Below are 25,458 nucleotides of genomic sequence, written 5' to 3'. Positions count from 1 at the left end.
CGCAATCTGACTATTAATTAACACAAAAGGATGGCCCTGAATTAGAAGAAATCCTAACAATAACCCATACATTTCAGAAGTCACTTACCTCAGAGAAAATCATGACACGAACTACAGCAGATACAGAAAGTATACAGCCGCCTTAATAAAAATATTCTAACTGCTGTAAGCTCTAAATACTAATAGGCATAAGGTTAGCAAAGGAAAGATTTTTTGCAGAGCAAACAATGTATTTACCATATTTTACCTTAATCAAGTGACATCCACCTCGAAAAATTAAATAATCGTCAATAATTCGATTACCCACATTTTACAGTCCATGTCCAACCAATATTAAATCTCCATGACGGACACACGACCAAACTGTCCGCTTGCGCTAACACTGCTACTAACCTTCATCACTGCTGACTATTTCATATGTCTGCGTAAAGCAGATGAAACTAACGATCGAAGTCCGAAAACTATTTATTGGACTGTTCAATTAACCCAAACAAATTCTCCAAGTATAACACCAACACAAATAGTGATCCGTCTTCGAATCACGACTACATACAAGAATAATATAGAAAACAACAGGAATAATTTCCTACTAGTCTCCGCCAGAGACTTCTCCGATATACCAAGCCCAATCCAGAGATCAGCGAGAAGATCCAAGCCGGGCTGCGGGGGCGGCAGCTATCCACGTCTGCTGGCGGTCGATGAAATGCCGATGTGCGTTTTTTTTTTTTTTTTTTTTTTTTACTTTATTGTTATTTTCACACCTGAACAACCAGGTAGGCTGGCAGCGGCACAATACGCCGCTCTTCAGCCGAAGAGAGTACATGGAGATAAACAAAGAAGAGACATCATTTAGTAAACGGTGGGAAAAAACAGGAGACACAAGAACATAAAAGCACAAGAAGCCGTTCACACTTGACAATCCACACTACGAACTGGAGACCCGACGCACAAACACTGAAGAAGACGATGGCACTGGTGAACAATGGAGTGTGACGGCGAAACTGAACACTAAACATGACGGCACACACGATACACTGAGGGCGGTGATCTCCGGCGCACGAATGTCCACTGAGCGTGTGCGAGTCCGGGGACCTGCCAAGAGGAGAACAGGGGTGAGGAGGGGGAGAGGGGAGGAAAAGAGGATGCCACGGCTTAGGAGACGGGGACAGGAGGATAGGGACAGGGGAGGGAAGGCCCGGGGGACGAGGGGGGAGAAAAGGAGGAGGGAGGGAAAAGGGAGAGAAGGGAGGGAGGGTGCCCAGAGAAGTAAGGACAGGAGGAGGGTGGGAGGATCAAAGTTGGTAGGAAGGGTAGATGGAGGGGAGGAGGGCATCATCAGGGAGAGGGAGCTGGCGGAAGCCACCTTGGGAGAGGGTAAGGAGGGTGGAGAGATGGAGACCGGGCGGGACGTGGGAGTACAGGCGTGGCAGCGGGCGGGGGTGGGAGAGGAGCGGGGAGACGAGCGGGTGAGGAGGATCAAGTTTACGGGAGGTGTACAGGATCCGTATCCTTCCAAGGAAAAGGAGGAGGTGGGGGAAGGGGATGAGATCATACAGGATCCGTGTGGGGGAGGGGAGACGGATGCGATAGGCGAAGCGGAGAGCATGGCGTTCCAGGATTTGGAGGGATTTATAAAAGGTAGGGGGGAGCGGAGATCCATGCTGGATGGGCATAACAAAGGATAGGGCGGATGAGGGATTTATAGGTGTGGAGGATGGTGGAGGGGTCCAGACCCCACGTGCGGCCTTAAAGGAGCTTGAGGAGACGGAGGCGGGAACGGGCCTTGGCTTGGATTGTCTGGAGATGGGGAGTCCAGGAGAGGCGACGGTCGAGGGTGACGCCAAGGTACTTAAGGGTGGGAGTGAGGGCGATGGGACGGCCATAGACGGTGAGATAGAAATCAAGGAGGCGGAAGGAAGGGGTGGTTTTGCCTACAATGATCGCCTGGGTTTTGGAAGGATTGACCTTGAGCAACCACTGGTTGCACCAAGCGGTGAACCAGTCAAGATGGGATTGGAGAAGGCGTTGAGAGCGATGCAGGGTGGGGGCAAGGGCAAGGAAGGCGGTGTCATCGGCAAACTGGAGAAGGTGGATGGGGGGTGACGGCGGTGGCATGTCCGCCGTGTACAACAGGTACAGAAGGGGGGAGAGGACGGAGCCTTGGGGCACACCGGCGGAGGGGAAAAAGGTGTAGGAATCGGTGTTATGGATGGTGACATAGGAAGGACGGCGGGAGAGAAAGGAACCGATCAGACGGACGTAGTTAATGGGAAGGGTGAAGGTTTGAAGCTTGAAGAGGAGACCGGAATGCCATACGCGGTCATAAGCGCGTTCGAGGTCAAGAGAGAGGAAGATTGCGGAGCGACGGGAATTGAGCTGTTCGGAAAGGAGATGAGTGAGGTGAAGGAGAAGATCGTCGGAAGAGAAGGACGGCCGAAAGCCACACTGGGTAACGGGAAGGAGGCGGTGCTGGCGGAGATGCTGGTGGATGCGTTGGGTGAGGATAGATTCCAGGGCCTTGCTGAAGACCGAGCCGATGTGCGGCCGAGCGCCGGTCATTATAGCGCTTCGGGGCATGGGTACCTCGGAACTGTTTTCCATCACGTGGTTTGACGTGTGAAAATAGTTCTGGGATCTGCAGCGACCTCTTCCTTATGTTTATGTGAGACGGTAGTGGGCCCTGGTGGCCGCTGGTGTCTTTGTTGTGGTGTTGTTGTTGTGGTTGTTGCTGTGGGAGTTCATCAATATTGCCTGTCGGTTGTGTAGTGCTTCGGTATGCCTGCGAGGCGGGCAACCCGCGGCTGCAGGCTGTCAGTTTGGTTGCTGACACTCTAGGCGCTGTGATGTCTGGTGGAGAAGGCCACAGCACTATTAACTTCCAACTGCGAGTCGGACCAGCCACAGATTCTCTTACAGAGGACTCACGGCCTGTCAGTGATATTAATGCAGTCTAAAACGCTGCCAACATCCAAACATATAAAAAGGCTACTTGAAACTTCTTGCCTGTTGCACAATGAAGCGGCCATCTGCTGACCACTTCCCCTCGATCAGCGGCAGTGCCAGGATGTCGGAACGCCATCCATGCAAGTGAAACAACGCTTTGAGCATACCAAACTCCTCGTCCTTCTTCCAGCTTCCTGACGATTCTTCCCCATGTAATGCCACCTTCATGTTGTCTCCGGGTCTTGTTGTACCAAACTGCACCGTAACCGCTCGCTGATTGAAACATGTTCTTTTCCTGTTCCTTCAGCTACCCTGTGTTGCAAGGTCAGTCCCATATAGCACTATAATCACAGTGACCTCACACCACGTGATGTCCAGCTTTCTTCGGTGACTGGGTGACCTCTGGGAATATGCTCCAGCACTTCACTCGTTTCCACCGAGTTGTTACTTTATCTAGTTCCTCTTTAAGTTGTGGAGGGCAGTGAGATTAACTACATGTAGTTGTAAACACCAACTAATCAGCTAGAATGAATTTTTACTCTGTGGTGGAGTGTGTGTTTCTCGTCAGATTAAAATGTGTGCCAGACCGGTTCTCGGACCTTAAACCTGTTGGCAATGTGCCACAAAGTTACCAGCTAAAGTACATCTACCGCAGCGCAATGTACAGTGCACGGTGAAGGAGCTCCGTACGAATATTACCGCTTCTTGATCTCATGCCATTCGCGTACTAAGCGAGGGCAAAATTTTCGCACAACTCTGTATACGCACTAATCTTATTTTACTCTCATTATCCCTATGTGAGATAGACGATGGTAGCAACAGAACGTTCGCTCTTTGCCCATGCCTGTTCAAATTCCGAGTGAGGAGGCAGAAGAGGAAGACTTTGTTAGAAAGAAAAGACTAGCGTTCATCTGACTGCAGATCACTGCATTGAATAAAAAGGAGAAAAATGGGGGGGGGGGGGGAGGGGCGGAGGAGCTCTCGGCGACTCCATAACTGCCTTCTGCACATGCTCGTCCGACAGGAATCGTCTACCCTCCGACCCTCCGAGTACTTTTTTAAGGGACCGAAAGCGTAATAATGGCGTATGGAGAGACCAGGAATATGGGCCTAGCTTATGCCTTACTAATCGACCGGCGTTTTGTGTCGCACTGCGACAAGCACTGAGCTTGGCACACTACGCCGCAACCGTCATTTTCGTCAGACATTCTGTCTCATATACATTCTTCATTCACAGATGATGATGATGTTTGGTTTGTGGGGCGCTCAACTGCGCGGTCATCGGCGCCCGTACAAAGTCACAATTTTACACAGTCCGACTTTTTTACCTAGTCCAATGTAGCCACTGTCACGAATGATGATGATGATGATTAAATCATGACGACAACACAAACACCCAGTCCCCGAGTAGAGAAAATCCCCAACCTGGCCGGGATCCAGAGGCAGCAACGCTCGCCCCTAGACCACGAGCTGCGGACTCTTTGATCGCCGATGGATGTCTACCGTTGTTAGTCCTTCGGCAGCCAAGCATATTGATCCTGTTTTGACACATTTGGCAATAAGTTCCATAGTTCACGTTTCCTCATTTACTGTACACGCGTCGAAAAGACTCGAATGCCACGTTAATCCCTTGCCCTGTATGTCGGTGTTTGTACACCCACATATGCTCCAGCAACGGCTTCAAACGGAAATTTTTTGATACTCCCTTATACATGCCACGATTTCCCAGTACCAGACATAGACACTGGCCACTTGTTCTTCCCAACTATGTGCAACGTACGTCAACAAGAAAAAAAAGGGGATCAGTAGCAAAAGACTGGTTAAGCCTAATAGATAAAATATGGAAAGCTCAGAAAACGGCATGAGGATGCAAAATTCAATGGAGACCACTTCATTAAAGACGCATGTTTATTCACAAGACATGTGGCGTGCATATGAAAAATTATCATAGTGTGCTCTCCATCAGCAAAAGACTCCAGATTAACGACCCTCCGCATCTCCAGAAGAAACTGCAAAGGAGGAGAGGAGGAGATGACTACGAAAAAACGTTGGATTAACCAACGACGCTGTAATGTTCTACGAATTAGCATGTGGAATGTCAATAGTATGAACGTGGTAGGATAGCTACGAAGTCTGGAAAGCGAAACGCTAAGGCTAAGTCTAGATATAATGGGACTCAACGTATGAAATCGCAAGAAGGATTTCTCGTCAGACGAATGTTGGGCGATAGTCACATCAGCAGAAACAACATAACGAAAGTAGGATCTGGCTCAAATGACTCAAATGGCTCTGAGCACTATGCGACTTAATTTCTGAGGTCATCAGTTGCCTAAACCTTGGAACTAATTAAACCTAACTTACCTAAGGGCATCACACACATCCATGCCCGAGGTAGGATTCTAACCTGCGACCGTAGCGGTCCCTCGGTTCCAGACTGTAGCGCCTAGAACCGCACGGCCACTCCGGCAGGCGAAAGTAGGATCTGCTATTAATAGGAAGATAGCCCAGTGAGTCAGTAACTGTGAACAGTTCAATGACACGGTTATTCTCATCGGACACGACAATAAACCAAAGCCGATAACAATAATCAGGGATTTTTTCCGACGTCCCAAGCAGAAGATGAAGAGTTAGAGAAAGTATATGAGGATATTCAATACGTAATTCAGTATGTAAAGGGAGATGAAAATTAATAATTATGAGGGATTTGATTGTAGTTGTAATGGTAGGAGAAGAAGATAGGATTATGAGAGAATATGTGATTGATAGTTGGGCTGAAAGAGGAGAAATTCTAATTCAGTTCAGCAAGCAATTTCTGCTAGTATTAGCGATTATCCTCTTCGAGAATCGCAAGAGGAGGAGATATACATGGAACAGGCCTCAGACGTTGGAACATTACAGCTACATTACATCGTGGACAGCATAGATTGCAAATTAGGTACTGCACTGTAATGCTTACACATGAACTGATATAGACTCGTATCACAAATTACTAATGATAAAGAGCAGACTGATGTTCAAAAGAATCGTACGGAAGAATTAGTGTGGATGGGGGATACTGAGGAATGGTGAGACGCGACTGATGTTCGCTAAAGTTGTGGATACTGTGGTAAGGCATACCACAGCGGGCAGTTCAGTTGAAAGGGAGTGGACTTCACTGAAAAGAGCAGCCACGCAGGGTAGGCGTGCGGTCTCAGGCACCTTGCCACGGTTCGCGCGGCTACCCCCGTCGGAGGTTCGAGTCCTCCCTCGGGCGTATATGTGTATGTTGTCCTTAGCATAAGTTAGTTTAAGTTAGATTAAGTAGTGTGTAAGCCTAGAGACCGATGACCTTAGTAGTTTGGTCCCATAGGAACTTACTACAAATTTCCAATTTGAAAAGAGCAGTCCCAGATCCCATACGGATAAACACAGGTGCTAACAAGGTAACTGTGAAACAACCTTAGGTAACCAAAGAAATACTTCATTTGATCGACGAAAGAAGGAATTGGATGATGATGATGATGTTTGATTTGTGGGGTGCTCAACTGCGCTGTCATCAGCGCCCGTACAAATTCCCAACCTGTACGCAATGCAATCTAACCACTTTCACGAATGATGATGGAATGATGAGAACAACACAAACACCCAGCTCCCAGGCAGATATAATCCCCAACCCGGCCAGGAATCGACTTCGTGATCATGTAGCAACGCTAAAGGAAGTAGAGACATGTTAAACGAAAAACAGAAATACAACAATATAAATCACTTACCAATTAAATAAATGGGAAGACCAGGGAATGCAAAACGAAAGGGCTGCAGGAAAAATGAGTGAGATATAAAAAGAAATTATCTTTGGAAGGACTGACACAGCACATAGAAAAGCCAAACCAACATTCGGTGAGCCGGCCTAAGTGGCCGAGCTGTTCTAGGCGCTACAGTCTGGAACCGCGGGACCGCTACGGTTGCAGGTTCGAATCCTGCCTCGGGCAGGGATGTGTGTGATGTCCTTAGGTTAGTTAGGTTTAACTAGTTCTAAGTTCTAGGGGACTGATGACCTCAGGAGTTAAGTCCCATAGTGCTCAGAACCATTTGAACCCAACCTTCGGTGAAATGGAAAACAAGGACGGCGACATTAAGACAGCGATTATAATTCCCCAGTTAAACGCAGAAGAAAGAGCAGGCATGTGGAAAAAGTACAATGAAAGCCTTTGTGAGGGAGAGAAATTGTCTGATGAAGGGACAGAAAGAAATGGAGTCGATATGAAAGAGATGAGGGGACACAGTATTAGAATTTAAGAGCTTTGAAAGACCAAATAAAGCAGAAGGGTTATAACATTCCACTGGAAATCCTAAAATCATTGGGGAATTGGATAAACAAACGACTATTGAAGTTGGTGTGCATAATCTGTGAGACAGTCGACTTACCATCAGACTTTCGGGAAAAAAATCATTCGCACAATATCTAACACAGCAAGAGCCGGTACTTACGAGAACCATCGCACTATCTGCTTAACGGCTAATGCATCGAAGTTGTTGACAACAATAATTGGAAAAGGTAAGGATCTGTTAGATGACAATCAGTTTAGATTTAAGAAAGGTAAAGGCACCAGACAGGCAGTTGTGACTTTACGATTCATAATATAAGCAACACTGAAAAAAAGTTAAGGCATCCTCATAGGATTCGTCGATTATAAAAGGCGTTCGAGTAGGTAGAATGGTGCTAGATGTTCGAAATTCTGAGACAAATAGGAGTAAGCTACAGTGAAAGACGGGTGACATACAATACATACAGGGACGAAGTGGGGACAAAATGATCGAAGACCAAGAACGACCTGACGGATTAAAAGGGCGGAAGACAGGGATGCTGTCTTTTGCCCCAAATGTTCAATTTATACATCGAAGAGGCTGAAGAGTGGGATTAAAATTTATGTTAATAGGGTATCAATGATAAGTCTCGCAAATGACACTGTTATCGTCAGAGAAGCTGAATTACAGGATCAGCTGAATTGAATGAACAGTCTAATGAGTACAGAACATGGATTTAGAATACACAGAAGAAAGATGAAAATATTAAGAAGCAGCAGAAATCAGAATACTTAGAACTTAATATCAAAATTGTTGAACTCTCAGTAGACGAAATTATAGAACTCTGTTATCTAGGAGGCAAAATAACCGGCGACAGAGAAACAAGGAGGACATTAAAAGCAGTCTAGCACAGTCAAAGAGGGCATTCCTCGCTAAGAGAAATACGTTAGTGTCTACCACAGGTCTTAATGTGAGGAAGAAGTTTCTGAGAATGTGCGTTTGGAGCAGAGCATTGTGTGGCAGTGAAACTTGGACTTTGAGAACACAAGAACAGAAGAGAATAAAAGCGCATGAAATGACGTGCTACAGAAGAATGCTGAAAATTAGGTGGACTGATAAGGTAAGGAATGAACAGATTCTCCGCAGAATGGCTGAGGAAAGGAACGTATGGAAAACACTAACAAGAAGAAGAGATAGGTTGACAGGATATGTATTACGACATCGGGGAATCGCTTCCAAGGTGCTAGAGGTGAGCTGTAGAGCGTAAAAATTATAGAGGAGGACTGATTGTAATGTTTAAACATTTCTTTATTCCTGAAATTCCCTGAAAATATTTGTTTCTTTCTTTCATCGATCAACTGAATTATTTCTTCTGTTTCCCTTGGTTTCTTCGCAGGTGCCTTCTGCGCACCTACGTTTTTCTTTCCAACTTCTCCGATCGCCTGTTTTAGATATGCCCATTACTCTTCATCTCAACTGCCTACTGAACTACTAATTAAAGCAGTATCTGCAGCCACAGACATCTTCGATTCTTAGTACTTCCGTATCCCACTTCTTTGCGCATTGATTGTTCATGAATAGTCTCTTAAACTTCAACCTACTCTCCTTCAGTATTAAATTCCTGCTCCTGGATATCTCTTACAGTCCAGTATCTGATCTCTCTGCCCGATCGTGATGTAATCTAACTGAAATCTCCCCGTATTTCCCCGCCTTTTCGAGATTCATTTCCTCCACTTGTGATTCTAGAACAAAGTATTCGGCATTAATAGCTGAAATTTATTTCAAAACTCTGCCATTCTCCTCTCTATGTCCTAGTAGCAAGCTCATAACCTCCCGTATCTATTGCTTCTACTCCTTGCCCTACAACCACGTTCTAATCCCACATGAGTAATAAAATTTCACCTCCCATTTCGTGCTGAGTAACCTGTTCAACATCCCCACATAGCCTGTCTATCTCTTCATCTTCTATTTGCGAGTATTTATAGCATCAAAAGTTACCGTTATGGTTAACAACTGTCTTTTTTTCTCCTTTCTTACTCTTACCACAGCTACAATCGCATTGACGGTGTGCAATTACACACACCTGCTACACTCAAGCTGCCGTCATTGTCTATAGACACTATCTTTCCCTTGACATCTGTAGCGCTTCACGCTAGCGGAGAAATCTCTTGCCTGCCACGTATTTCCTGTAATCAGCAGATTCGTAAACTCTGTAGCCAAACTGACCGTTGGGTATGTCCTTCGGTACAACTGTCCTAACACTTCTGGATGTATCGAAAGCCAAGCCCCTTCAAAAAGTATCCATTTACGTATGTTCTGCTTTCTCATCGTTATCCTTCACTCTTACGTTTGCACACTGGACGTACGTTTTCTGTTCGCAAAATTTTCCACCGTGCTCTTTTGTTAATCTTCCCTACTGCTTACAAAAAAATCTCGCGTATTCTGTTCCTTATATACTTCAGAAGGTCTTGTTTCTACTCCTTTAATCCCTGAGCGTTTGTTGAATCCTCTTCTCACCTGACGTAGGTTTTTGCTTCAACTTTCAACCGTAGGTTTGCTGTTTGCAGTAACTGGTTCTGTGACCACCCTCCAGTCTTAGTTGACTGATTGCTGATCATCGAAGAAAGACGCTATATCCTCAATTGACCTTCCACCGAAGGCCGTGATAACATTGAAAGTTGCTGTATGCAATAGAAAACTACGTTCTTCAGCTGGCGCGATCTCTTCTTCGCTTTCCACAAACTGCCCAAGTAAGGCCGTATTTCCCGCCTTTAACTGTGCTACCTCACTGGGCAGTAAGTACATAGCCTCCTGCTTGGTGAACACTGTGTATTACATTCTGTCATAGCGGACGCCTTGTTTCCACTAAACACTAAGTAAAAGAAAACAACAATCGACAATTACCTATACGCTACAATACGAGGGTGGTCCCATGAGTGCCCGGCCTGACCGAGAGATGGCCATCGTTGTTGAAAAGTATCTCTGGATTAGAAAGTATACAATCTATGAAGCATATGTTTCAAGTTTGAAGACGCCACATTATTTAGTGTTTGTTTGGCAGCCATCAATAGTGAATGTTGTGAGTGAACTTGTGAAAATGGAGAAAACTGGTGGTCTTTATGTAACACAATTTTTTTGAAAGCCCTCAGTGCAACCAATACTAAAACTGAGTTAGATTCTACTTTGGGAGAGTCTGCTCCTTTGTTGACAACAGTAAAACGTTGGGTACCTGAGATTAAACGAGGCCGTATGAGCTGCCAAGACGAACATCGCAGTGGCCGACCAAATGAGGTGATGTCTCCAGAAATGGTGAAAAAAATCCCCAAAGCGGTACTGGATGACCGTCGACTGAAAGTGCGCGAGCTAACAGACATTTTGTAGGCATTTAGGCATTTCAAAAAGTGCGGTACATCGCATATTATATGAAAATTCGGACATGAGAAAATTGTGTGCAAGGTTTGTGCCGCGTTTGCTCACACTCGAGCGAAAACAGTGTCGTGAAGGTGTTTCAGTTGAGTGTTTATCGGAGTTTTGCAGGAGAAAAGCTGATTTTTTGCGCCGTTTCATACCATGGATGAAAGATGGGTCCACCATTTCACTCCCGAAACAAAAGAACAATCATAACAATGGACACAAATTGGAGAACCGACTGAAAAGGAGGCGAAGACCGTTGCATCTGCAGGCAATGTCATGGCGTCGGTTTTTTGAGATGCGCGTGGGATAATTTTCATTGACTACCTTGATAAAGGAAAAACTATCAACTGTGAGTATTATGCGAACTTACTGCAACATTTTGGCAACAAATCAAGCAGAAACGGCCGCATTTGGTCAAGAAGAAAATCGTTTGTTCAGGACAATACACCAGCTCACAAATCCGCTATGGCAATGCCCAAAATTAATGAATTAAAGTTTGAATTGCTACCTCATGCACCCTATTCGCCAGCGTTAGTCCCCTCGAATTATTTTCTGTTCCCAGACTTTTAAAAAGTAGCGTAGTGGTCGAAGATTTACAATAGGAAAATGCGATGTCGGCAGTTTATGTCTATTTTGAGCAGTTAGACAGTTCTCATTTTAAAAAGGGTATTGAACTTATTGAACATCGCTGGGAAAAGTGTATGTAGCTGATAGGAGTTTATGCTGAAAAATAAATACTTTTTTTCCAACATTTTTGTGTTTTCTTCTTTGGGTCGGGTACTTACGAGACCACCCTCGTACACCAGTTACAGCCTACGTATCAGTATGAACCATCTCGACTCCATGACCATAACTACGACGATTAAAAAAAGTACTGCCACTGACCGAGCACCAGATGTAGAAGGACCTAGCAAATTACATTAACTACACCTCATGGGTGCAAATATTGCTTCCTAGGACTAAAAAAAAGTACTGCCACAGACCGAGCACCAGGTGTAGAATGACCTAGCAAATTACATTAACTACACCTCATGGGTTGCAAATATTGCTTCCTAGGACAACCACGGAACTGAGGCATAGCAGGCTTTTCGGAAGATTCCACTAGAAAATACCATGAAATTCCGTTGGTTCTCCCATTTAGACCTCGGTTCTTTACACACGAAAACAGTAAGTCAGCCAAAAAACCAACAGTCTGTTCACTCATCTCCCTGTGTGACGATACTATGATCTGTGTGGAGATAGACTCTGGTAGCACCACCTGCCAGCCAAGGACTTCCGACATCAAACTGTTGCGGCCCAGGTGTGAGAGGATACTGTGGAAGAGGAGGTGTGGCGTGGGGCTAAGAAGGGTGTGGTGGCCGGTGGTGGCTGGGAAGGTAGAACATCTTTATTCAACTTGAGCTACAAAATTCGTAATGCGGTGATACTGCAGTCACGCCCTGCTGACTCTGCGGCTGCGTCCTCCGCACCCAGCGTTGTCGATACTTGTTTTGCACCGCTGTGGAATCCAGCTGCTGTCGGGTTATCTGATTGTGATCTTCGTATCCAGCGTCGCTGACACTTGTTTTGCCCGCTCAAGAGACGTGTTCTCCGGTTTGTACAGTGGGGAAATATTCGACTTTTGTCAGTGCCGCGTTCGTCTACCGGAAGTCTCGTTGAAACGTCAAGATCCAGAAGAAGAGCACACCACTGCAGGGGATAATAGTGGGTGCTGGAACACTCGCACACATGGCGGAGTATGGATAACCACACCGCCATGGATGTGATACCCTGCCCGCCAAGGTAGAAGTTTGTCTGCTGCTGTAGAGAGCCTGAGAGCGGCTCATCTGTTGCACAGCGCCAAGACCACAGGTGGCGGAATTAGCACTGAGTGTGTGTGGCGGAAGTGGCGTTCCACGGCCAGTTTCAGCTGCTTATTGACCCATAACCTGGTCGTGTGTGTTGTGGCATTCATGTAACTGTGGGTGTTACCAGATTTCACTTGCTAATAACAACGAGTATTTATACTAGATAACTGCGTAGTGAATCGCTCATGTGGTCTTCGGAGCCAGCGCGGTAGCTCAGTGCGTTCGATCAGGGGACTGACCAACCTATGCAATACTTGAGGAGTGGCATCTGACCTCCGTCCAGACCAAATGACGAAAACAACGACGGGAAAAAAAGGTTAGCTGTAGCGGCCGAATGCCTCCGACATAAGAAGTCCCCCATCATTCTACCGACGGCCTTTCCAAAGAGGTCGAACAGCGGACTGAACATCAGGACATTCTCTTGGCCTTGGGGTGGGAACCTGCCCCTAAAAGGTGGAGAATCAACGCTAATCAAAGGCATGTGGAGGTAAAATGCAATGGAAAACCACTCGCCTGTAATTGAAAAAGTATCATGATGATCTCCTTATTGATAAAAGATTTCAGATTTAGTCCCTCTGGGAGAGGACTACCAAGGGTTGGTGCTCATATGAAAAAAAGTTGAATAACCAACGAGAGCATAATGTTATACGTGGAATGTCAGGAGTTTGATCGTGGTGGAGAAGCTAGGAAATCTGAAATGGAAAATCCTAAGGCTCAGTCAAGATACTGTAGCTGTCTGTTTCGTGAAATTGGAAGGTTTCTGGTCAGATCAGTACCAACAGCTGCAGCAAATGGTACGACAGGAGTAGGATGTGTTGAAAATAGAAAGACGGGGCAATGATAGGACTGCTCTCATCAAAATCGAAAGAATTTGAACACAGACAACAATAAATGAGTGACTCATGCCAACGTAACAAACAGAAGATAAAATAATAGAAGAAGTTTATGAGCATATGGAACGGGTAATTCAGTACATGACGGGAAATGAAAATCCACTAGTCATGAGGGATTGGAATACAATTGTAGGGAAACGAGCAGAATAAAGGGGTATGGGAGAGTGTGAGCTTGGTAGTGAGAATGAGAGAGGGGAAGGACTGAGTTCTGCAATAAAATCCAGCTAGTAATGGCGAATACCTTGTTCGACATCACAAGAAGAGGTGGTATACTTGATAAATGCCGGGAAATACGGGAAGCTTTCATTCAGATTACATCACGGTCAGAGATTCCAAAATCATATATTGTACAGGAAGTCGTACCCAGAAGCAGATATGCATCCGACCAAAACTCAGTAGTAATGAAGAGTGAGATGTGTTTAAGAGACTATTCACGATTAATCAATGCGCAAAAAAGTGGGATACGGAAGTGAATGAAGAGATATGCTTAATTTCCTGTGAGGTTATAAATACAGCGATAATGAATAACTCAATGGACAGTTCAGTTGAAGAGAAATGGAAAACTGAAGAGCCCGCAGCTCGTGGTCGTGCGGTAGCGTTCTCGCTTCCCCCGCCCGGGTTCCTGGGTTCGATTCCCGGCGGGGTCAGGGATTTTCTCTGCCTCGTGATGGCTGGGTGTTGTGTGATGTCCTTAGGTTAGTTAGGTTTAAGTAGTTCTAAGTTCTAGGGGACTGATGACCTGAGATGTTAAGTCCCATAGTGGTCAGAGCCATTTGAACCATTTTCTGAAAACTGGAGAAGTGGACTCACAGAAGTTGATCGACGAAAGAAGGAAGAAGAAAAAGTTCAGAGAGGTTCAGGAACACAGAAGTACAAGTCACTTAGGAATAAAATAAATAGGTAGTGCAGGGAAAGGTGAAATTGCTGCATGAAAAATGAGAAGAAATCGAGATACAAATGATTGTGCGAAGGACTGATTCAGCATACAGGGAGCCCGAAATAGCTTTCGTTGAAATTAAAGGCAAGGGGTTGGGTTGGGTTGTTTTCGGGGAAGAGACCAAACAGCGAAGTCACCGGTCTCATCGGATTAGAGGAAGTCGGCCGTGCCCTTTGAAATTAAACATCCCAGCATTTGCCTGGAGCGATTTAGGGAAATCACGGAAAACCTAAATCAGGATGGCCGGACGCGGGATTGAACCGTCGTCCTCCCGAATGCGAGTCTAGTGTGCTACCACAGCACCACCTCGCTCGGTAAAGGCAAGGGCGATAACATTAATAGTGTAATGTGAATTCCTCTTTTAAATGTAGAGGAGAGTACATGTAGGTGGAAAGAGTACACTGAATACCTCTATGAGTGGGAGGACTTGTCTGACGATGTGATAGAAGAAAAAACTGGAGTCAGTAGGGTTGAGATAGGGCATGCTCTATTAGAACCAAAATTTAAAAGAGTTTTTTAAGACTTAATATCAAATGAGTGAGAAGGGAGGGATAACATTCCATGACATGTTCACAGAATTTGTCGACATGGAAAGAGCGTTCGACGATGTAAATTGGTGCAAGAAGTTCGAATCTCTGAGAAAAATGGGAGAAGGCTATGGAGTAAGACCGGTATATACAATATGCACAAGGACCAAGAGGGAATAATAAGAGTGGAAGAATAACAACGAAGTGTACAGATTAAAAAGTATGTAAGACAGGGACGTTCAGTCGAAAGAGTAATGACGGAAATAATAAAGGAAAAAAACTTTCAAGAGTGGAATTAAACTTCAAGGTGAAAAGGTATCAATGATAATATTCTTTGAAGAGATTCCTATGCTCAGTGGAAGTGAAGAAGAATACAGTCTAATGAGTACAGAATGTGGATTGAGAGTAAATCTAAGAAATCTGAAAGTAATGAGATACAGCAGAAATGAGAACAGCGACGAACTTAAGATGAGAATTGCTGATCACGAGTAGATGAAGTTCAGGAATTCTGCTGCCTAGGCGGAAAGAGCAAGAAGGACACAGAAAGCAGTGTAGCACTGGTAGAAAGTGCATAGCGGCTAAGAGGAGTCTTCTAGTGCCAAACAGGGTCTTAATTTGAGAAGGAAATACTTTTCGACCAGAGCATTGTGTGTAGTGAAACGGGGACTGTCGGAAAACCGGAACAGAAGTGAATCGAAATATATGAGATTTAGTGCTGCAGAAGAATATAGAAAATTAATTGGACTGATAAGGTAAGAAATGAGGAGCTTTCCGCGGAATCGGCGAGGAAAGGAACATATGGAAAACAATAACAAGAAGGACCAGGATGGTTGGACATCTGATAAAACATCAGGGGATAAATTCCATTTTACTAGAGAGCTGTATAGGGTAAAAATTGTAGTGGAAGAAAGAGCTTTGAATACATCCAGGTAATAACTGACGACATAGGTTGTAAGAGGTACTCTGTGATGAAGAGGTTGGCACAGGATAGGAGTACGTGGCGGAACAGTTGAAACCAGTCAGAAGATTAAGACAATACCCCCCCCCCCCCCTTCACCCTCGCCGCCACACCAAAAAAAAAAAAAACATCCAACCACGTACACACTAACACCCATGTGACGCAATAATGTAGAAACCCCCCTGTTCGGTCCCACAGATGCATTGCACTTATGCTATGTCCCCAGGATCGCGAGGCGGGGTTTGGTTCGCCTCGTGATAGTGAAACAGGTTTGTTGATGAAACCGGCGTCCCATTGCCTAAGCACTCATCGGCTGCCCAAGGTTTTCAACAACGCAGACATAGCAGAACCGCTATTTCCGTGGTCTATCGATCTACATCCGAATCCTGCTCCAGCTACTGCCGGGTCTGGGTGCTGACGAGTCCTCTCCATTTGGTTCGGTCCTCCCACCACTTTTCTTCCTCCACTTGCTGCCAGGTCACACCTCTCCTTTCTACAGATATTCTCACTCCCACTCCCATTTTCCACCATGTTCTTGGGAGCCCTCTAGGTCTTTTCCCATTCATCTTTAGTTCTTCCATAATTTTGGGGAGTCTCTGCCCATGCATCCTCTTAACATGCCCATACCATCTTAATCTCTTTTCCAGAATTTCTTCTCTCATACTTTCTTGTTTAAGGTTCTTTCTAATCTCTACATTCCTTACTCTGTCCATTTTTGTTTTTCCCTTAACTGCTCTGAGAAATTTCATTTCCCCTGCTTGCAGTCTGCTCCAGTCCCTTTCTGTCATTGTCCGTGTTTCTCCACCGTAGGTGACAATAGGGAGGTAATAATTCTTATACATAAGCAGTTTTGCTTTTTCTGAAAGTTCCTTATTCCAAACCAGGTGTTTTATTGTTTGGTAGAAATTGCCTCCATTCTGTAGCCTCCTATTAATTTCGTTAGTTATTCTTCCATCCCTAGACATTTCACTCCCTAAATAAGTGAAACTTTCTAACACTTGATCCTTTTCTCTCTTCTGAACACAATTACTTCACTCTTATCTTTATTTATTTTTAATCCCTACCTTTTCATTATTTCCTTTCACGCATCAAGCTGTAATTGTACATCTACTTCATTATCACCCCATATTACCATATCATCTGCTAAAATCATCTTTTTGTCTTTTTCTTTCACTATATATTTAACTGTGCTATTCATTCCCTCCATCACAACATTAAAAAGTACAGGTAATAGAATACTTCCTTGCTTAAGTTCTTGTCTTATTTCGAAGAATTCAGAGTTCCCCAACGATGTTCTAATTCTATAATTGTGTCCTCTGTACATTGTTTTTATTACATTAATGTATCCATCTTCTATATCTATCTACTTCCGTGATAGAGCCCAATATTTTGTGGTGGCACAACGAGATGTTAACTTTCAATCGGATGTTATGTGGAGAGCGAAGGTCGTTGCTGTTTGTACCATCCAACCATGACTGCCTGAGCTGCTTACCATGAAGAACTAAAACAAAATGGCTTCTGCGCATTTTTGTATATTATTTGAGCAAAATATGTAGTCTACCTATCTAAAAAGAGGTACTCGATGTAATTACGTTAAGTAATGGTACATCGTTGTTTTTGATTTAATGAGAGGTACGAGATGAAGCTTGAGCAGGGAGATGAGATTTTCACGAGCCATGAAGACATCATGTTTGAGCCGTCATCATAGATTTTCACTTGGTACTGAAGTGACATATTAGATAAGTTCGATTTGAATAAAAGCAAACTTCATCTTTGTATCTCAAAAGTTATGTTTTGCTATTTGTCATATTTCCCGGTATATAAAGTTTTACTTACCCTGATTAAATTACATCAGGCCAGGAAATACACAAACCAATAGTTATTGCGAAATATTCTCAATTTCTATACGTACTTGGGGTTCAGTTACGCAGAAGTCTGATACACTCTCAAACAAATAAATGATTACATTTTCAGAAAAATGGATAATTTATTGAAGACAAAGCGTGTCACAAATTGAGCGAGTAGGTTACGCGTTGGTCCACATCTGGCCCTTATTCAAGAAGTTGCTCGGCTTGCCATTGATTGATACTGTTGTTGGATGTTGTCCCGATGGATATCGTGCCACATTCTGTCCAGCTGGCGTGTTACATCGTCAAAATCCCGAACTGCTAGTAGGGCCCTGCCCCGTAACGCTCCAAATGTTCTCACTTGGGGAGAGATCCGGCGATCTTTCCGGCCAAGGTAACTTTAGGCGAAGATGAAGACAAGCAGTCGAAACTCTCGCTGTGCACGGTCGGGCATTATCTTGCTGAAATGTAAGACCAGGATGGGTGTAGAAAATCGTCGACGTACTGCTGTGCTGTCACGATGCAGGGTATGACAACCAACTGGGGCCTGCTATGAAATGAAATGGCATCCTAAACCATCACCACTGGTTGTGGGGCTGGTCGGCAACAATCGGGTTGATATCTCACCACCGTTCAGGGCATCTTCAGACACTTCTCCGGTCTGGAATCTCGTTTACAGGAGTAGAAGTGTCTTCAAAGATGAGTCCCGCTTCGAACTGAGACTCTATGATCGGCATTGTGGGCAGGGCCCCTCGGACCAGCTTGGGACTTTGTCGATCTAGTGCGTCAGTTGAGTAGAATTGGACACGATATCCCTCAGGAGGACATCCAGTAATTCTACCAATCAATGCCGAATAACTGTCTGTATAGGGGCCAGGCGTGGACCAACACGTTATTGACCTGTTCAATTTCTGAAGCGCTTTCTCTTCAATAAAGCATCCACTTTTTCGGAAACTGTAATCCATCGATCACCGCCCCGTTGTGCTGATTACTTCGTGGTGCATAGTTCCTTCGTTTTATTTTTGTGCTAGAGTGTATTATTATGAAGTTAGTTCCAATTTCGAACAGAAGTAGCAATTATTAAGTGTGACGATGATCTGAGTGATAATTTGCCCTGTAATATGTCAAGATGACATTGCAGTATGGTTGACGGGGCAGCAGGTATGAAGGACCAGTTCCTCAGTTGTCGTGGAACCGTAAGTGGCAGTGCGTGCCCAGATCAGCACGCAGCAGTTGGAGACGGCCACCAGCGTCAGCACAATGGGCTGGAAATTCTGTTTCAGTGAAGGAGTGGTGTTCGTTTTGAGGCGTGGCGCCTTATATCGTTCCTATCCAGAGCCGGTGTATCGGGAGAATTACTCACGCATGCAAGCAGTGACAGATGGTCTGAAGTGGGTTTCATCCACCAGAGGACAGTAATGCACAGAGACGTTCAAGAAACAGTTCAAGAGAATGTTTTGTGAACTGTTTTATTTCTTGAAGGCTTTTTTTGTTTGTTTGTGTTTGTACAGGTTTGTGTATGCTTTTAGTAGTATGAATGATGTGAGTGTGTGGTCTAAAGCAAATATGTAGATGGTTGGCCTACTGATCAACGCTGCAGTGTCAGAAAGTTTTAAGAGACTGTGACTGCAAACGACGCGGAATTTAGTCTCATAATAGTTTATGGTAAAAGGAAAGCTAATTCGAGTGCAAATAAAAATAGTTAATAACACAGAGTATGAACAAAGTATCATAATGTTAAATATTTACTTTGGGAAAAAGAACAGTTCGACAATGTGTTATTTGTTGATCGGTTAGTCATGAAAAGCGTGGACTAACGTGCGAGAATAATGTTTTTCTATTGGCCTTAAAGAAAACTCACCAATCAGAAAGCAGAGTGGCAAAAGCACTGCCATCTGTTGACGGGAAGAAAAACACGGGACCAACTACCTCGGTCGTTCACAAGTTGAATTAGTCATTTACATTCACAAAGAAGAAAAAAAACATTACAAGAAAGTTATATGAAAATCGTTGAGAGTACATTACGAGTGGCAAAGGAACATATTCAACAGGGTCAGCACAGCACTGTAGTAAAACTAACTTGAAGCCGGCGACATAAAGTTTATGTATAAACCACAAAATACAATTTGTTTCTCCTTTTTCAGGAGTGGCAGGCAAGTTTTTAATTTAGTGGAGACAAATATGGCGACGTGATATAGCGTGCCACAGTCATGAGTTAAAAGAACATATACATGTGCCACTCCTATTAAAAGGCGTCTCGCTACTAAACAAAATGTAAGGTAACACCCTAAATTTCATACTCTCAAAAACTCCTATACCAGTTAATAACTAGTAGTAATAGCTCGGAAGGGACACACTAAAAATGGGAACATTTCAAAAACTTGTAACGAAAAGCCAGTGACTCAATGAGGCTTAAGTAAGATAAGACGTGAGACAAATTTTTCATCATTAATGAAAAGTAAATTTCAATTTACTGAGGACACAGATAATGACGCGTAATAATGTGCTGTAGTCTTAGGATAAAAAATTAAAAATATGCAAACTTCTGTTGAAAGAGGACATTTTACAGCTGTGTAAGATAGAATCTAGGTGGACCTTACAGTCCTCACTATAGGAAATAGGCATATGCCGTACTATAGCTATGTCTCATTAAAGGCCACCAAAGAAATGGCGAAAACACTGACCCAGTTTAGAAGTATACGTGTGAAATGTACAATAATCAGAAACCAGGAGGAGAAGAAAATGAGACTGGACGCTGCTTCAAAAAAAAAGAGAAGTTATTCAAGAGACCTGCCTGCTTAAGAAAAGTTTTCTAACTCAAAATTCCCGACGAATCACGGTTAATGCTGCCGGTAACTAGTATTTAAGACAGGGTCCTTGCGTTGAACATGTAGAATTCTGCAACTCGTGTTTGTATCTGAGATGGAATAATTATGATCCTTCAGGTCGTAGTGAGAGCGGCTCTAGCATTGCTAAGGTCCTTGTGCTCTCTGAACCGTATGATAAAAGAGCGGCCAGTTTGGCCGACGTAGGCGAAAGGACACTCACTATATTGGTTGCGATAGACACCCAATTGTGTCTATCGATTGTCGTCTCTGGTTTCGTGGTGCTTTAGGAGCCCGACCTTATTGGGGATATAGAACGCAGGTACAATTCTCTCTTTTGTAAGACATTTGCCGATCTTATAGGATGTAAAACCTACGTATGAGACCTTGCAAAAATGTTGTTTAGACTTTTGATTATTAGTAGATGATGGGGTAATCTGTATCGATTGCTAGAGTCGACTTTAGATTGCATTTTCTGGAGAAGTACATGAATTACGTTTGGATGGCAATCATTAGCATGTGCTACAAATTTAACGATATCCAGCTCACGCTGATAGTTTTGTCTTAAGAGGGGGGGACTCCAATCGAACGCTAAGGCATTGCAGGAAAAACAGCCATTTTTTTTACTGGTTTGGATGAACTGACGAGCAGTGAATAATGGAAACAGTTGTCGTTAGTTTCCTAAATATATTAAAGTGAACTTTACTGTTCTGTAAAGTAATTTCCAAATCCAAAATTTGGAGTTTAAAGTCAGAGTGGTATTCTATCGTATACTGATTCTTGCGGTGCATTTTGTTAAAGTCTTGTTGAAAAAGTTGCACCTCGGCATCGGTCCCGTTATACGAAAATATGATGTCATCGACGTATTTCTTTAACATACTATTCCTTAAAGATATTGGTGTTGGGTTGAAAAAAACTGATGTTCAATATGATTGATATTGAATTGTTCCCTTCGTGTAGCTGCTGCTAGCTCTTAATTGATATGGGAGTTATTGACAGTATGGACTTTAAGGTTCTGCTAACTTCCATTTTGATTAGTAGAGAGATGATTTTTAATAGAAGTGGTACATGTGTATCTACACTCCTGGAAATTGAAATAAGAACACCGTGAATTCATTGTCCTAGGAAGGGGAAACTTTATTGACACATTCCTGGGGTCAGATACATCACATGATCACACTGACAGAACCACAGGCACATAGACACAGGCAACAGAGCATGCACAATGTCGGCACTAGTACAGTGTATATCCACCTTTCGCAGCAATGCAGGCTGCTATTCTCCCATGGAGACGGTCGTAGAGATGCTTGATGTAGTCCTGTGGAACGGCTTGCCATGCCATTTCCATCTGGTGCCTCAGTTGGACCAGCGTTCGTGCTGGACGTGCAGACCACGTGAGACGACGCTTCATCCAGTCCCAAACATGCTCAATGGGGGACAGATCCGGAGATCTTGCTGGCCAGGGTAGTTGACTTACACCTTCTAGAGCACGTTGGGTGGCACGGGATACATGCGGACGTGCATTGTCCTGTTGGAACAGCAAGTTCCCTTGCCGGTCTAGGAATGGTAGAACGATGGGTTCGATGACGGTTTGGATGTACCGTGCACTATTCAGTGTCCCCTCGACGATCACCAGTGGTGTACGGCCAGTGTAGGAGATGGCTCCCCACACCATGATGCCGGGTGTTGGCCCTGTGTGCCTCGGTCGTATGCAGTCCTGATTGTGGCACTCACCTGCACGGCGCCAAACACGCATACGACCATCATTGGCACCAAGGCAGAAGCGACTCTCATCGCTGAAGACGACACGTCTCCATTCGTCCATCCATTCACGCCTGTCGCGACACCACTGGAGGCGGGCTGCACGATGTTGGGGCGTGAGCGGAAGATGGCCTAACGGTGTGCGGGACCGTAGCCCAGCTTCATGGAGACGGTTGCGAATGGTCCTCGCCGATACCCCAGGAGCAACAGTGTCCCTAATTTGCTGGGAAGTGGCGGTGCGGTCCCCTACGGCACTGCGTAGGATCCTACAGTCTTGGCGTGCATCCGTGCGTCGCTGCGGTCCGGTCCCAGGTCGACGGGCACGTGCACCTTCCGCCGACCACTGGCGACAACATCGATGTACTGTGGAGACCTCACGCCCCACGTGTTGAGCAATTCGGCGGTACGTCCACCCGGCCTCCCGCATGCCCACTATACGCCCTCGCTCAAAGTCTGTCAGCTGCACATACGGTTCACGTCCACGCTGTCGCGGCATGCTACCAGTGTTAAAGACTGCGATGGAGCTTCGTATGCCACGGCAAACTGGCTGACACTGACGGCGGCGGTGCACAAATGCTGCGCAGCTAGCGCCATTCGACGACCAACACCGCGGTTCCTGGTGTGTCCGCTGTGCCGTGCGTGTGATCATTGCTTGTACAGCCCTCTCGCAGTGTCCGGAGCAAGTATGGTGGGTCTGACACACCGGTGTCAATGTGTTCCTTTTTCCATTTCCAGGAGTGTACTTTTCACTCATGACTGTGGAACGTTATACCATGTCCCCATATGTGTCTCCACTAAATTAAAAAAATGCACGCCACTTACGGAAAAGAAAAAAAAATTGTGTTTTACAGTTTATGTATCAATTTTATTCATCGGCTTCCGGTTAGTTACACTACAGTTCTGTACTTCCCCGGTTCAGTACCGTTTTTTTTACCACTCACAATGTACTCTTAACGCTTTTGATGTAACTTTCTTGTTCCTTTTGAATGTAATTCACTAATTCAAATTATGAACGGCCGAGATAGTCGGTCCAGTGTTGTTCTTCCTGTCAACAGAAGGCAGTACTTTTGTCACTCACCTTTACCAGTTTGCTTCCCCATTCTTGTACGCTACTCCGTGCTCTGCGCTCGCTGGTGGTACACCGCCTCCTATAATCGTCCATCGAGGTGCTCGGGGTCACAACACACAGTGGTGTTCATTGCATATTTCTTTAGCCAGGCAGTCATTCGCAGTATTGTCTGGTGTCGCTTATGTTATACCGCACCTAGCCCGACCGTTGTTTTCTGAAATGTTACATGGAACCTCTTTTTTTGACTTTTCATATGTACTACTGAATACAAAAATTATTATAAGCTTCGGTGACTTGTTTTATTTCCTGGACTACAGCTGATGAAATAATCGTATGGCATTTATTGGCGTTGATATCCCCTTCGGTGTTCGGCCCCGTATTGCAAGTCTTCTTAGTTGACGCCACTTCGGCGATTTGCGTGTCAATGATGATGAAAGACACACAAAACCCAGTCCCCTGCCGGGAATCGAAACCGGGCCCCCTTGCGTGCTAGGCGGTAACGCTACCGTTGCGCCACGCAGGCGGACAAACAAATGGTTCAAATAGCTCTAAGCACTATGGGACTTAACATCTGAGGTCATCAGTCCCCCTAGAACTTAGAAGTACATGCCTGAGGCAGGATTCGAACCTGCGACCATAGCGGTGGCGCGGTTCCAGACTGAAGCGCCTAGAACCGCTCGGCCACTCCGGCCAGCCGCAAGCGGACACCATACCTGATGACGGGCATGTAAGAGCCCGAAGCTGTTCATACTTTAAGTACTGAAAAATAAACAGAACCTTATAACTGATGCGGTATCTTCAACGAAATAATGTTAACTTCATTTCCTCAGATTGGCAGATTTCCTTTAGTCCATGGCGTAACACCTTCTGCCTGTCATGCTACCAGGCTCTTTCAACCACTTAGACGTTAGCAATGTGCAGAGTAGGGAGCAGGAGGTCAGACCACAAAACACAAGATTCTGTCACAAATCTCCTTTCAGTTCCGGAAAAGGAAAAGGAATTTCGGCACAATTTAAATGGATAATCTTCAATTAATGTAACACATTTTAAGGAAAACGAACTTCAAGAAAGATTTAGGAAGGCTGTCTTCATGGAAAATTTATCGCAGTTAAGAAAACCAGCCTACAACTATATTTAACACAGTTACTAAAGTAGTCTAAGAACAAATTTTATACGTTAAAACCTTCTTCAATTAAATAATTAGCGACACAGCTACCTACCTTCACAATTTCTAAAATTAGCGGATAGGAATTAAAATTTCAGTAATTAAGAACAGTAAAAGTATTATAATCTGTTTCTTTGCAGTAGTGCGCCCCGATAGCTGAGTGGTCAACGCGGCGGTCTGTCACACCAAGGGGCCCGGGTTCGATTCCCGGCTGCGTCGGAGAATTTCTTCGCTCAGGGACTGGGTGTTGTGTTATTCTCATTTCATCATCATCATCAGTGAAAGGCAACGGGAAACGACCACTGCAATCACTTCCCTAGAAGCTCATGCGGTAGACATCTCTGACGATGCTTCTCCCATGAGAAGACCCGCCGTAAGGCAGAACGCAATGTTAGTTAGTAGTTGTTGCAGTAAGCTCACTGATCAGCGTATCCATCAACGCCGGTTCCTTAAAAGTGACTGTGCGATTTACAAGCAACTCGAGGTAATAGCCTACTTTACTGTAACACAAAGAGAGCAGAGTTATACGCATACCATATATACAGGGTGTTACAAAATGGTACCGCCAAACTTTCAGGAAACATTCCTCACACACGAATAAAGAAAAGATGTTATGTGGACATGTGTCCGGAAACGCAAAATTTCTATGTTAGAGCTCATTTTAGTTTCGTCCACCCACGCTCAATGGAGCACGGTATCATGATTTCATACGGGATACTCTACCTGTGCTGCTAGAACATGTGCCTTTACAAGTACGACACAACATGTGGTTCATGCACGATGGAGCTCCTGCACATTTCAGTCGAAGTGTTCGTACGCTTGTCAACAACAGATTCGGTGACCGATGGATTGGTAGAGGCGGACCAATTCCATGGCCTCCACGCTCTCCTGACCTCAACCCTCTTGACTTTCATTTATGGGGGCATTTGAAAGCTCTTGTCTACGCAACCCCAGTACCAAATGTAGAGACTCTTCGTGCTCGTATTGT

The sequence above is a fragment of the Schistocerca serialis genome, chromosome 2, assembly GCF_023864345.2.
Source record: "Schistocerca serialis cubense isolate TAMUIC-IGC-003099 chromosome 2, iqSchSeri2.2, whole genome shotgun sequence".
In the NCBI taxonomy this organism is placed as follows: Eukaryota; Metazoa; Arthropoda; class Insecta; order Orthoptera; family Acrididae; genus Schistocerca; species Schistocerca serialis.
This window is presented reverse-complemented; position numbering follows the sequence as displayed.